This window comes from Arachis ipaensis, chromosome B08, assembly GCF_000816755.2.
Source record: "Arachis ipaensis cultivar K30076 chromosome B08, Araip1.1, whole genome shotgun sequence".
Taxonomy (NCBI): Eukaryota; Viridiplantae; Streptophyta; class Magnoliopsida; order Fabales; family Fabaceae; genus Arachis; species Arachis ipaensis.
In genome coordinates, this window is record NC_029792.2 from 61813614 (window position 1) to 61827999 (window position 14386).

The 14386-nt window shown below is 36.2% G+C and overlaps 1 long non-coding RNA gene across 1 annotated transcript; it reads right to left on the reverse strand.

The window, feature by feature from the left end:
* On the reverse strand, positions 2605–12652 carry LOC110265532. Its single transcript, XR_002351677.1, has 2 exons — positions 12603–12652; positions 2605–2656 (listed from the first exon to the last, which is right to left on the reverse strand). It is a non-coding gene; the product is annotated as an uncharacterized LOC110265532 (long non-coding RNA).

The following is a 14386-nucleotide window of genomic DNA, read 5'->3' on the forward strand; positions in this document are numbered from 1 at the left end:
GCATAATTTTCTTGAAATCATGTAAAATTCACAATGTTTGCTTGAATCAAGATGTAAGTGATTATTTACCCAAAACTTGCTTATTTCCTAAGAAAGTGCATGAAACTACCCTAAAACCATAAAGAAAAGGTCAGTGAAACTAGCCAAAATGCCCTGGCATCACTCATGCCAAACTCAAAAAAGACAAGAAAGGGGTTTGATGAGAGGAAAAATTGTGTCGATATAGAATTTCTCAATGAATTCTCGTTGCAAGTATAGTTCTAAACCAAGAAGCAATCCTCACATTGAAATTTAATTTTGTTTGTCACAAGTACAAACCCCAATGAAAATAACCGAAGTGTTTAAACCTCGGGTCGTCTCTCAAGGAATTGCAAGGAAGTGTTCATGTTATTCGTTATGGATTGTATATTTTTGGCGTTTTGAATAAGAGACAAGAAATGTAAATGGCAATAAAGTAAATGAAACTCAAATGACAAAAAATTCTTGGCAAGAGTTGTTGGTTAAGGATCTTTATCCATGTTACTAACCACAACATGATAATTGCAATGATTAATCCCATTAAGTCATCCTCTAACGAGTGAAGGAAAGACAAATGAGCTATATCAATCCTAATCCATAAGTCCTAGCCACCTCACTAATAAACTTAGTGGAAGCTAGAGTCAATGGACACCAATAATCAATCACTTGGACATTAGCAACTCAAGTTCACCTAAGTTACCATCCCAATCCAAGAACATAAAAATCTACTCTAACATCCTTCCAAGCATTTTGTCAAACACTTGCGCGTCGATGTATGCACTCCAAATTCTTGTTTTTCCATGAATTCTCCACTTTGCATGCTTTTCTCTTCACTCCTTTGATTCGTTCCTAGCCTTTTCATCCTGAATTCACTAACAAACACATCAAGGCATCTAGTGGAATCAAAGGTGAATTAAAATTAACCAATTAAGGGCCTAAAAAGCATGTTTTCACTCTTAAGAACAAATTAGGAGAAAGTCATAAAACCATGCCATTTGAATAAATGTGAGAAAAAGTGATAAAATCCTCTAAATTAAGCACAAGATAAACCACAAAATTAGGGTTTATCAAATCTCCCCATACTTAACCAAGCATGTCCTCATGCTAAACCAAGAAAGAGACAATGGGTATTATCATTTATTCAATGTAAACTGCCTAAATGAAACCTATATAAATGCAATCTATCTAATTGAATGCATACTTGGTCAAAATAAATTAATTCCCAAGAAAGCATATACGACATATGGGCTAAAGAAATCATAATCAAATCAAATCCACAATTGAATTGAGCTATTGAAAGATTTTACAAACTTGTCAGAAAAGAGGTGATCATGGTGAAAATATGTAATTGAGCAATCGAACCCTCACCGGATGTGTATCTGCTCTAGCCACTCAAGTGTATAGGATTAATTCACTCACTTCTCTCCTAATCATGCTTTCCAAGATTTATTTTTCATCTAACAATCAACAATTATTTCATGCATGCATACAAATATCATGAGGACTTTCCCATAGGTTGTAATGGGGCTAGGGTCAAGGTAAGGATGCATATGGTTAAGTGGGCTTGAGGTTTGAATCTTTGATTAACTTAAGCTTCCCACCTAACCTATATAACAACTTATAAAATTCTAAACAAACCTAACTACCCATAATCCTCACTTTTTCACACACTCATGCATTTTCTTTTCAATTCACATCCTATATGCATTGATATTATTGAACTCTACTTTGGGCGTTTTGTCCCCTTTTTATTGCTTTTCTTTTTTTTTTCTTTTCTCTATATATTTTTTCTTTTCATTTTTCTTTTTTTTTTCATCATTCATTTTTTTTCTTTTTTCCAAACTAAAATATATAGAAGAGCATCAATGCATATGGTTTAAACATAATTGATGCATGAGTATGTACCTTATTTCCAAAATATTCAAAAAAAAAAAACAAAAACATTCTTTTATCCCAACCAATGTTCCCAACTCTCCCAAACTTGAATGATAAGAACTCTCACTAGCCTAAGCTAATCAAAGATCCAAATAAGGGACATTTATTGTTTTTCACTTAAGGCTTGTAATGTGCTAAATTAAGAACAATTAGGTTAAGCATAGGCTTAAAATTGGCTAACAATGGAAGATAAAAGGTAGGCTATTTGGGTAAGTGAGCTAATTGAAACAATGGCCTCAATCATATAAATACATGTATACATGAAATAATGGACATAAAGAATCAGACAAATCAAAGATTACAATCATAAAAAGAGAATAATCACACACAAGAAGGAAAATAGTGGTTATATGATGTAACCACACAGTTAGGCTCAAAACTCACATGCTTGTATGTTCTTAGCTCAAAAATCACGTTCCACAATATATGTAATTCAAACAAGTTCAATAAAAAAATTTTTACTCAAATCAATTGGGGTGCCCTATAGATAAAATCCTTGGATAAATTTCATTATTTTGACTAAGCTTATTATATATGCAAAACAAGAAAATGCAACGAAAAATCCTAAAAATAAAATGCACAAGTGTTAGGATTAGAAATTTGTCACCCAAAAGTGCCGATTCGGTCGGACGACCTCCCCACACTTAAAAGTTTGCACCGTCTTCGGTGTATTCTAAGATGAGAAAGGGGGTATGGCGACTCTCTAGATTGCCACCTTCAGCTAGCGGATCAACTGTTTGCTGCGTGTTCTTTCTTCCACTTCCATTTTTGCTTATAATGACTCATCCTGAAAATAGAAGGCAGGATAGTAAGAAAAGTAAATGCAAAAGCAAGGAAGCATAAATTGTTGGAATGAGGTAAATCACTAGAATGAGGTGAGCGAATTAGTGTGACATTGATGAGAAATAGGTTTGTGAATTCTAAGTTTGTGCACGGTTTAGAACTCACACCCTAGTGTTTAAAAGCCATGTCACAATTATACAAAAGAAGGGTGTACTTCACTCATTCTAGTGTGCTTGAAATACTTCAAAGAAAACTTGAAGGTTAAGACAACCAAACAAGCAATAAAGAAGCATAAAAGCATTCAAGCAAAAATCAAGCAATTGTGAATTGGATGAAGGTATGGACATAGATTGATGTTCAAGGTACCTTTAACAAATAAAATGGAATATGAAACTTATACATCAATCAATGACACATTTTGAATTTGGCTCACATCACCTAGTGGACATAAGATGGGGAAACATGGTTGCTATGCAATGTAGTAAAAGAGAACTAGAGGTGAAAAGTCAATCACATAGCAAGCACAGTCCATATAGCTTGCGAATATCAAAAGGATGTCCCTAGGTGAGCTTTCAATCCAATCTCACAAAAGAAACATTGTCCCTAAATGACTAGTTTCAAATATGTGTAGAGCACATAAGTAAACAATTAGTGGTCAATCATGTCAATTAAGGCATAAGCATAACATATGGATGCATATGATCAAGAAATACAACGCATTAAGAGAAATGCACAACATCTATCAAGAAATTGCCTAATAAAGGAAAAGGGTTCAAATCACATGGTGGCCAAATCATGCAATTCAAAAAGATTTAGAATGCTTGAAAGGCAATTCTCATGTATTTGGTATTCACAGTTGTTCCACAAAGAAACTCAAACCCAAGTAGCAAAATATAACCTCAACAACGAAATCCAACAATAGAAATTAACAACAATAATGTTAAAATAACATCTTATCAGTAATCAGCAGCAATAAACAGCAAACAATGTTAATAATCCAACACTTATAGTGGAAAACAGAAAAATAAACATAAATGAAAATATCTAAATAGCTAACTAACTAACTAAAAGAGATGGTAGTAGATGGTGATTAGTAGTGTTGGATGATGGTTGAAGGGTGGAAAGAAAAGAAGAGAAGAGAGAAGAATGAGAGAAATGGAAAGAAGAGGAGAAAAGAAGAGTGGTGAAGAAGGGGATTCCACGCATACGCGTAAAGTGACACGTAAGCGTGGATAAGTGAAATTGGCACGACGCGTACGCATGTACGCGTGATGGGTTATTCAGAGTAGTGACGCGTACACGTGAGGTGAGGTGTACGTGTAGGTAGGCTTGTGTGAAACGCACAATTCCAGCCCAAAACTCGCACAACTCTCTGGAATTTGTATGGGAGGTGAAAATTTTGGATCCATGCGTACACGTGAGTGACGTGTGCGTGTGGATTGGCAAAAAACTTGGGGTCACGCGTACGCGTGGGTGACGCGTACGCGTGGCACGGTGCTCTATTTTTCAAAATTTTTCAAGTTCTTGCACCAAACCAAGCATTCCATGCCTCCAAGCAGCTACCAAAACACCATAAAACCTTATTTGACATACTAAACTGCCAAATAAACTCAATTAACCTTATTTCACGGTGGCTTGTGCTTGTTGTAACACCCTAATTAGCCTAAGCCTTACATGCAAAGGTTAATCAAAGGTTACGACAATTCTAAACTCATACATATAATATATAGAAAGAATTAATATTATCTAGAAGTCTGATGAAAGATATAGCTCAAAAGCAGGATTTAAAAAGCGCAAAATATACTAACGAAGCTTCTAACTTAAAGCAAAAGAAACAGATAAGATATATCAAAATATAATAGTATAATATCATAAGAATCTAGCCACGGCTTGCGGAGTTTAAGCCGGCTAGCCATATAGAGACTATACGTGAGACCAGACAGTAAAAACAGCTTATACAAGTTTTGTTCTCTCAATATATGCCTCTAGGTTAAAGCAAAATACAAAATGAGAGATGTATAAACAAAATAAACCAAAAAGACTCCAAAAGGTATCCGGATCCTCCGCTTCTGTCACCACCCAAGCAACTCACCGAGGTGGGTTGCGACCTGCATCTGAAAAATACAACAAAAATATGGTATGAGAACTGGAGGTTCTCAGTATGGTAACAATGCCCAGTGATGTAGGATATAAGACCCCGAGACGCCAAAGACAATCCTAGACTTCATATCCATCACAAGATTTAACTTAAGGCATAACTAAAACAATAAGCATAATATATATATATCTTAGCATAAATAAACAGGGTACTCTATCTTAGGAGATTTCTATTCTAACCAAACACCGCTATCCCACAGCCTTCACCAACCTATCCTCCATGCGATCCCATCACCACCGCTTTCCGAACCTCCTCAATGTCAGTAGAAATTACAATTAATTACAATGCAAGTAAAGCACAAGTAGAAGCATATAAACCAAGTAGTTCAAGTAAGCAAATAGGCATGTTATTCAATTAGGCATACATTTACAAGTCGGCAAAGCAAACAAACAGATAGAAAATGCACATGATGAATGCCTGTCCTATTGGCTGTGATATCACATTGTCAGTTCAACTGCCAACCCTACACATCTTCATGGAGATGTCGCCCTTTGGAATCATTATTTGGGAACCCCCGAGATATAGTGCTCGGATAACTGTCCAGGGTTTTGTGCCTGCACACTCTATTGATTCGAAGGGATGCGAGCGGGATACTCTTGCCTCGGACCTCACATCTCAATGCAAGCGGGACGAACCACCACCCTTACGCCGCCGTCGCTACCTCGATAGGCGGGATCCAACCGCTGTCCCTGCCGGGCGCATAGCATCTCATAATCTCAATTTAAAACAGTAGTTCAGTGGTTTTTCAGAAAACATTTTTAATACCTCAATGAATCATCATTGCACATTCGAGTCCTCGACTCATCTCAACCACTGTCAAATCAACATTCCCATTCCAAGTCCCCGACTCATCTCAACTACTGTCAATTCACATTTCAATTCCGAACTCAACAGTTCATCAGTTCTCATCTCATAACTCAATCATTCTTTACATACCGTCAAACATATCCTCAGTACACCCGAAACCTAAGCCTCCGCTTTCTAATTTTTCATAATAATCATCAACTAAAACCCTTAGGTTATTTCCCATGTTCTCATGCCCAAAATTAAGCCCAAAAGCCTTAAAATGGTGTCACAAAAGCTTACAATTTTTTTGGAAAGGTGAAATAGTTGAAAATAAAGTTTAAATTTGAGAAATAGGGCGTGTGCGTTCGCATAGGGCTATGCGCGCGCACGCCCTAAAGAAGTTTTAAAACGTGTGCATACGCATAGAGGTGTGCGTATGCACAGGTGCCAAAATTCATAATGTCTGTTCGCTCGCACAACCTGTGCTAGTGCCCTCAACAGACTCCCATTCCCAACTTGTGTGTGCGCACAGGGCTGTGCACGTGCACGGGTTGTAAATCCTCATTGTTATGTGCGCACACAAGCTGTGCTAGCGCTCTGAACAGTTTTCCTTCCTCTGCGTGTGCGTACGTACAGGTCTGTGTGTGTACATAAATTAAAATTTTCACAGAGGTGTGCATGCGCACAAGGCTGTGCGTGCGCACATACCAGAAATCATAAAATTCTGGAACTTTGCAGAATTTCAGATTTTAACACCAAACTTTGATTGATCATAACTTCCTCTACAAAATTCCAAATTTTACAAACTTTATATCAATTTGAAGGGTTTTTAATCAGCTTTAATTTTAAACAAATTTCAATCAATTTTGAAAACTAAGGCATAAGTTATGATCAGACAAAGTTCACCAAAAATCAACTTTTGCCAAAATCCGCAGTTTCTTGTAAGGCATAACCAAATCCATACCAACCCATTCTAAACTCCATTTTTCATCAAAATTTACCCTTTGTGTCATATTACACCAAACTTACCATATTTTCCTTCACATATTTTCCTGAACCTCAATATCACGTATATCACATTTTAATCAATCCTCTTTCACATTTTCCAACCACATTACCATTTCATCAATCCCAACATCTCACATATTATCACCATTCACTTTTCAATTCACACAATCAATCATCATCATCATATCATCATCAATCCATAATAAATCATCATATATCAATATTCAACAACTCATCAACCATTATAATTCAAACCTATCCTATAGGTCACTAGCCTAAGTGTCCATGAATATTATATACTACATAGAGGAAAGCGAAACCATACATTGGCCAATTCCCAATATGTCCTTAACCTAAAATTGAGCACAAGCTAGGTGTCCAACCACAATCAAACCACCAATGTAACTCCAACAAGCACCAACAAGCTCCAAATTCACAATAATCAAGCTATATTTACATAAATCCTCACAAATCAACCAAGGGCTCATCATAAATAAAATCTCACAAGAGTTTAATACCTCTTACCTTGTCCAACAGTTTTGGTAGCCAAAATCCAAGGCTAAGCAAGAGTTAGAGTGAACCTAAACACCCAAACTCACAAAATCTAACTTAACCAAAAGCCCTAAAACTCGAAATTTTGAGGAGAAGAACTGAGAAGATTTCGTGGTTACCTCACTATTTTCTTAGATGGGTTTTGTAGAGCTCTTCACAAGAAACGCGTAGCCGCAAACGGTGCGGCGATCGGAACTCTATAGCTTAAGATATGAGCTTGAGAAGAAGATGGTGAATAGTGTCAATGGAGTCTCTTCTCCCTTCTCTTCTCAGCTGTGTGGTGTTATGTTTGATGGTTAATGAGTTGGATAAAGCTCATTAAAGAGGGTTTTATATGTTGGGCTTGGGCCCAACTTCGGCCCGGTCCAATTCGTTAGCGTTTTTAGCCCGTTTGGCCCAACTTCGGGCCAAACCTTTAAAATTAACGCCCGATTTTTGACTTCTAACATTTTTCTGAGGTTTTTGACTGATTTCACTTTTTCTTGCGCAGTACCGGGCAGACTTAAACTGGTTCAACCGGTTTGACTGCCAGTTTGCGATTTTTCACAGTTTTTCGCAGAAAACACATTTTCTAACTCAGAAAAAGACACTGAGTCCAAAAATCATATCTAAATCCTCAAATTCTCACTCTAACTTTTCGGAACCTAATTTGGGCAATATTAATTACCTAATTAGGGGGTTAATTAGTCGCGGTTCTTACACTTGTATTCATCCTTGGACTTCCACCAATGCTTGGACTTCCAATAAGCTTCATTCTTCAAAATTAATGCCACCAAGCTTTGATGGAGTTTCGCACAAGCTATGGGCTCCCAAAATTGATCCTCATATATTCTCGAATCCTAAATCTTTTTTCTACACCCATCTTCAAGTTGATTATCATCAATCCATCCGGGTGCCATAATCTTGGAATTCTCACTCAAGCGACCAAACATCATCCTAGACCCAAGCAATCTAATTCCACACCAACCCTTGCTATTAAGCCTTGAACATGTAACCATCATGAACTTTGATTTACAATGCCAACCACTAGCCATCTCCCTTTTACTCTTAAAGCCACAAAGAGCTCTAAGTGGCCCATCCATCTCAAGCAAACCATATTCAAGTGGAATCATGAAGCTTAGGGATAAGAGATTTACCCACTTAAATGAAAGAATGGATAGTGATGGCTTGGGGAGATATGTTTCCATTGGTCTTGCAAGCTTCACTCCCTAGTGTTCTTCCTTGATTACCTCCACCTCTCTACAAACTTCTTCAATTTCAACCTCTTCCTCTTGGTAGCTCCCTTCCAACTCAATCTCTTCTTCATTACTTACCAAAGGTATGAGAGGTTGTGCCTCTTCTTCTTTAATCTCCATGTCAAGTCCGATGGGAGAGGATTCAATTGTAGATAAGAATTCATCAATGATTGAATCTATCTCTTGATCAACCTCTTCAAAGTCTCCAACTATGATATGCCTTGGAGGTTGTACACCCTTCTCAACATCAATTTCACACTTCTTGGAAGAAGGTCCCATGATTCTACATTCCCATGGACTTTCAACATCTCCTAAATCTTCAACCACTTCTTCCTCTTCTTCAACAATCATAGCTTCCTCCAATTGCTCCAGTATAAAATTTAACTCCTCATTTTTCACTGAATTTTCTAATCCTTCCTTCATGCTATGCTCTTCATTTGATTCTCCACATGTGGCCATGGGAGTTCCTTGAGTGCTCAAATATTGGTAGGCTAAACGATTTACTACCTCGTCCAAGGCGGCCGTGAATTCTAGTACCTCCCTTTTCATCTCTTCTTGCCCTTGAAGGATAAGACCAAGGGTTTCATCTATTAGAGATTGGGGTGGATAGAAGGATTCATTGTTTTGGAGGAAGGGTTCATAATAGGAAGGTGGTTTTTCTTTGTGAAAATATAGAGGTGGTGTATATGAAATATATGGTTCTTGGGAGTAATTGTATTGGAATGTGGGTGGTTCTATAGGTTTTCTCATAATGGTCACAAGGATGAGGTAAGGGTGATTGGTTATATGATGGATGAGGGTCATAGGAAGGTGTTTGGTAAAAAGGGACTTGTGAGTATGGTTAAGGGCTATGTTGAGGAGGGGTTCATAGGCGTATAGTGGTGGCTGTTGATAACCACAATGAAGATCACCGCATCCATTAGATTGATATGCATTAGGAATGGAATTATACCTATAAGAGACCGGAGGAGGTTATTGCTAAGAAGGTTGAGCATATGCTTGAGGCTCCTCCCACCTTTGATTGTTCCATCCTTGATGCATGTTCTCATTGTAATATCCACTTCCTACAACATAGTTATAACCAAATTCATAGCCAAATGGGTGAGAATTCATAGTAGCAAGGGAAAATAAAAACAAAAACTAGTAACAAATAAAGAGAACAAACTCCTACAACTACCAAAAATTAACAAAGAAGCAAAAGGCAAACATATTCACAATATTCACATATATACAATAACCAATAATAAGGCACACATTTGCAATTCCCCGGCAACGGTGTCATTTGATGAGAGGAAAAATTGTGTCGGTATAGAATTTCTCAATGAATTCTCGTTGCAAGTATAGTTCTAAACCAACAAGCAATCCTCACATAGAAATTTAATTTGTTTGTCACAAGTACAAACCCCAATGAAAATAACCGAAGTGTTTCAACTTCGGGTCGTCTCTCAAGGAATTACAGGAAAGTGTTCATGTTATTGGTTATGGATGTATATTTTTGGGGTTTTGAATAAGAGACAAGAAATGTAAATGACAATAAAGTAAATGAAACTCAAATGAAAAAAAGGTCTTAGCAAGGGTTAATGGTTAAGGATCTTTATCTTTGTTACTAACCACAACATGATAATTGCAAGGATTAATCCCATTAAGTCATACTCTAACAAGTGAAGAAAAGTCAAATGAGCTATATCAATCCTAATCCATAAGTCCTAGCCGCCTCATTAATTAGCTTAGTGGAAGCTAGAGTCAATGGACACCAATCATCAATCACTTGGACATTAGCAACTCAAGTTCACCTAAGTTACCATTTTGTCAAACACTTGGAAGGCATAAAAGGAAAGTAAGATAAAATTGCAAGAAATGTAAATCTACAACTACCAATTGCAAGGAAATTAACAACAACAACTCAAATCAACAATAAAGGAACATAAAACATAAATTGCATTAAATGGAAATTAAAGGAAACAAAAGTGCATGAACAACAAGGTAAACAAATACAAAGAGTAAAATACTAAACTAGAGAAGCAAAGGTAGAGAAATAAGAAACTGTAAAGGAAAAGTAAATCAAAGCATGAATTAAACCTAGATGTAAAGAAATCCTAATCTATATCTAACCTAATTCTAGAGAGAAGAGAGAGCTTCTCTCTCTAGAAACTAACTAAAGCATGGTGAAAAATCGCCCAGCGTTTTCACTTTAATGAGGTCACGTGTGAGCTGCGACGTGTACGCATGGGCCACGCGTACACGTCGTCTGGAGTTTTGCTTCTCACGCGTACGCTTCATGTCACGCATGCGCGTTGCCTGGACAACCTCGTATTCACGCGTGCACAACGATGTATGCACTCCAAATCCTTATTTTTCCAAGAATTCTCCACTTTGCATGCTTTTCTCTTCACTCCTTTGATTCGTTCCTAGCCTTTTCATTATGAATTCACTAACAAACACATCAAGGCATCTAGTGGAATTAAAGGTGAATTAAAATTAACCAATTAAGGGCCTGAAAAGCATGTTTTCACTCTTAAGCACAAATTAGTAGAAAGTCATGAAACCATGCCATTTCATTGAATAAATACGAGAAAATGTGATAAAATTTCCTAAATTAAGCACAGATAAACCACAAAATTAGGGTTTATCAGGGTATTAACATTTATTCAAAGTAAACTACCTATATGCAACCTATCTACATGAATGCAACTACTTAGTAAAAAAAAAAATCAAATTCCCAGACTACATATATGAACATAAGGGCTAAAACAATCACAACCAAGTAAAATCCACAATTGATTAGAGTTATTGAAAAGAATTTAACAACTTGCAAGAAAAGAGATAATCAAAGGTGAAAGCATGTAATTGAGCAATCGAACCCCTCACCAGATGTGTATCCACTCTAGTCGCTCAAGTGTTTAGGGTTCATCCACTCAATTCTCTTCTAATCATGCTTTTCAAGATTTGTTTTTCATCTAACAATCAACAATTATTCAATGCATGCATACAAATATCATGAGGGCTTTTGAGGGTTGTAATGGGGTTAGGTTAAAGGTAAGGATGCATACGGCTAAGTGAGCTTGAAATTTGAACCTTTGATTTAACTTAAGCTCTCACCTAACATATATAACAACCTATACAATTCAAATGCAAACTTAGCTACCCATTATTCACTTTTTCACACACTCATACATTCTTTTCAATTCACAACCCATATGCCTTAATTATTATTGGACTTTTCTTTGGGATATTTTGTCCCCTTTTATTGCTTCTTTTTTTCTCTTTTTCTTTTTTTTTCTTTCTTTTTTTCTTTTATTTTTATTTTTTTCACACTAAAGTATATACAAAAGTATCAATGCATATGGTCTAATCATTTAATGCATGAGTATGTACTCAGTTTCTTAGATCTTCAATAAAAGTATAAAAACACACTTTTACCTCAAGCAATATTTCCAAACTTCCTCACTTGAATGATACATACTCTCACTAGCTTAAGCTAATCAAAGATCCAAATTAAGGACATTTATTATTTTTTACTTAAGGTTAGTGATGTGCAAAAATTAAGAATAAAAGGGGATTAACATAGGGTTAAAGTTGGCTAACAATGGTGGATAAAAAGGTAAGGCTATTTGAGTAAGTGAGCTAAATAAAATGATGGCCTCAATTATATAAATGTATTCATAATCAAACAATGGACATAAAGAATCAAACAAATCAAAGATTACAATCATAGAAAGAGAATAATACACACAAGAATAAAATTAGTGGTTATATGATGTAACCATACAATTAGGCTCAAAACTCACATGGTTGTGTATTCTTAGCTCAAAAACATGTTCCACAATATATAATTCAAGCAAGTTTTATGAAAAATTTTCACTGAAATCAATTAGGATGTCAATGCCTTATAGATAAATTCCTGGAAAAATTTTCTTATTTTGACTAAGCTTATTATATATATGCAAACCAAAAAAATGCAACTAAAAATTCTAAAAGACCTAGTAATAAAATAAAATAAAATATGAAAGTGTTGGGATTAGAAAATTTTCACCCAAAATTGCCAATTGGTTGGACGACCTCCCCACACTTAAAAGTTTGCACCGTCCTCGGTGTATTCAAAGATGAGCAGGGGGTACGACGACTACACGGATTGCCACCTTCAGCTGGTGGATCCATCGACTACTGCATGTTCTTTCTTCCACTTTCCTTGTTGCCAATGATGACTCACCCATGAAAGATAAAAAATAGGATAATAAGATGAGTGGTTGCAAAAGCAAGGAAGCATAGATTGTTGGAATGAGGTAAGAATTACTAAAATGAAGTGAGGTAATAAGTGTGTGACCTTGATGAAAAGAAGCGTGTGAATTCTAAATTGCGCACGGTTTAGAACACACCCACTAGCATGAAAAGCTATGTCACAATTACACAAAAGAAGTATGCACTTCACTCATTTTATTGTGCTTGAAATGCTATAAGGAAACTTGTTGGTTAAGACAAACAAATAAGTAATAAAGAAGTAAGAAAGCACTCAAGCAAAAAATAAGCAATTGTGAAATGGATGATGAATGGGCATAGATTGATGTGTGAAAGAATATTACCGTCGATTAGGAATTTCAGACAAATAATTCCGTTGATAGTATAGTTCCCAACCAAGAAATAATACTCAATCAAAGTTTTGATTTTGTTGTCACAAGTACAAACCCCAATAAAAATAAATCGAAGTATTTAAACCTCGGGTTGTCTTACAACGAATTGTAATGAAGTGCTCAATTATTGGCAATGAAGGAATAAAGGGGTTTGATTGGATAAAACTAGAAATTAAAAAGGCAAGCGATGTAAATCAAATAACTAAAGAAAGCAAGTAATAAAGAGAGACATTCATGGCAAAGATTGAGAACCTAGGCTTTCTATCCTAGCCATTAATCATCATACAATACTTAACAAGAGCTAATCCTATTAAGTCATACTCAACTTAGGAAGAAGGTATAATGTTATCTTCATATCGAGAGAAATTCAAATAGGACTAGTTAATCTCAATCCATAAGTCCTAATCAACTTACTAATTGAATTAGCAAGAGATTAGAGTCAATGGAAACAATATTAACTAACAAGCCTAGATCACCAACATAAGTTGAGTATTAATGACTCAAGATTGCCTTAATTTCTCTTTCCAAGCCAAGAATGCTAAAAAAGCTACTCTAACATCCAACCAAGCATTTTGTCAAACACATGGAAGGCATAAAAGGAAAGCATCATAAAATTGCAATAATAATAAAATTTACAACTACCCAATGCAAGGAAATAACAACAATAGCTACTCAATTAAGCATTAAAGAAACATAAAACATATATTGCATTAAAAGGAAATCCAAATCCAACAAGGGTTCATAAACATAAAAGAGAGCAAAATAAGAAATTAACAAAAGAAGTAGATAAACTAAAGTGCTAGAACAAATAAAAGTAAAGGAAAACTAAAATGGAACAAGATTAAAACATAGATCTAAAAGGAATTGAAATAAGAACCCTAAAATCTAGAGAGAGGTGAGAGCCTCTCTCTCTAGAATTCTACCCTAAAACATGATGAAAAACTATACTATGACTTCTCCCCTCCCCATTCCCCTCCAATTCTTGGGTTCAAAAGCATCAGAATTGAGTTGGATTTGGGCCTCCTTGAGCTCAGAAATCGCCCCCAACGTTTTGCCTTTAATGAGGTCATGTGCCGCTTGTCACGCGTACGGATGGGTCACGCGTACGCGTCACTAGCAACTTTCTGTTCCACGCGTATGCGTCGGTCACGCGTACGTGTTGGTCCCGTGTACACGTCGTCTTGATGACTCCTTCCCACGCGCACGCGTGGGCCAATTACACGCGTCGCTGGATAGATTACCAAAATCCATTTCTTCATGAATTCTCCATTTTTTGCATGCTT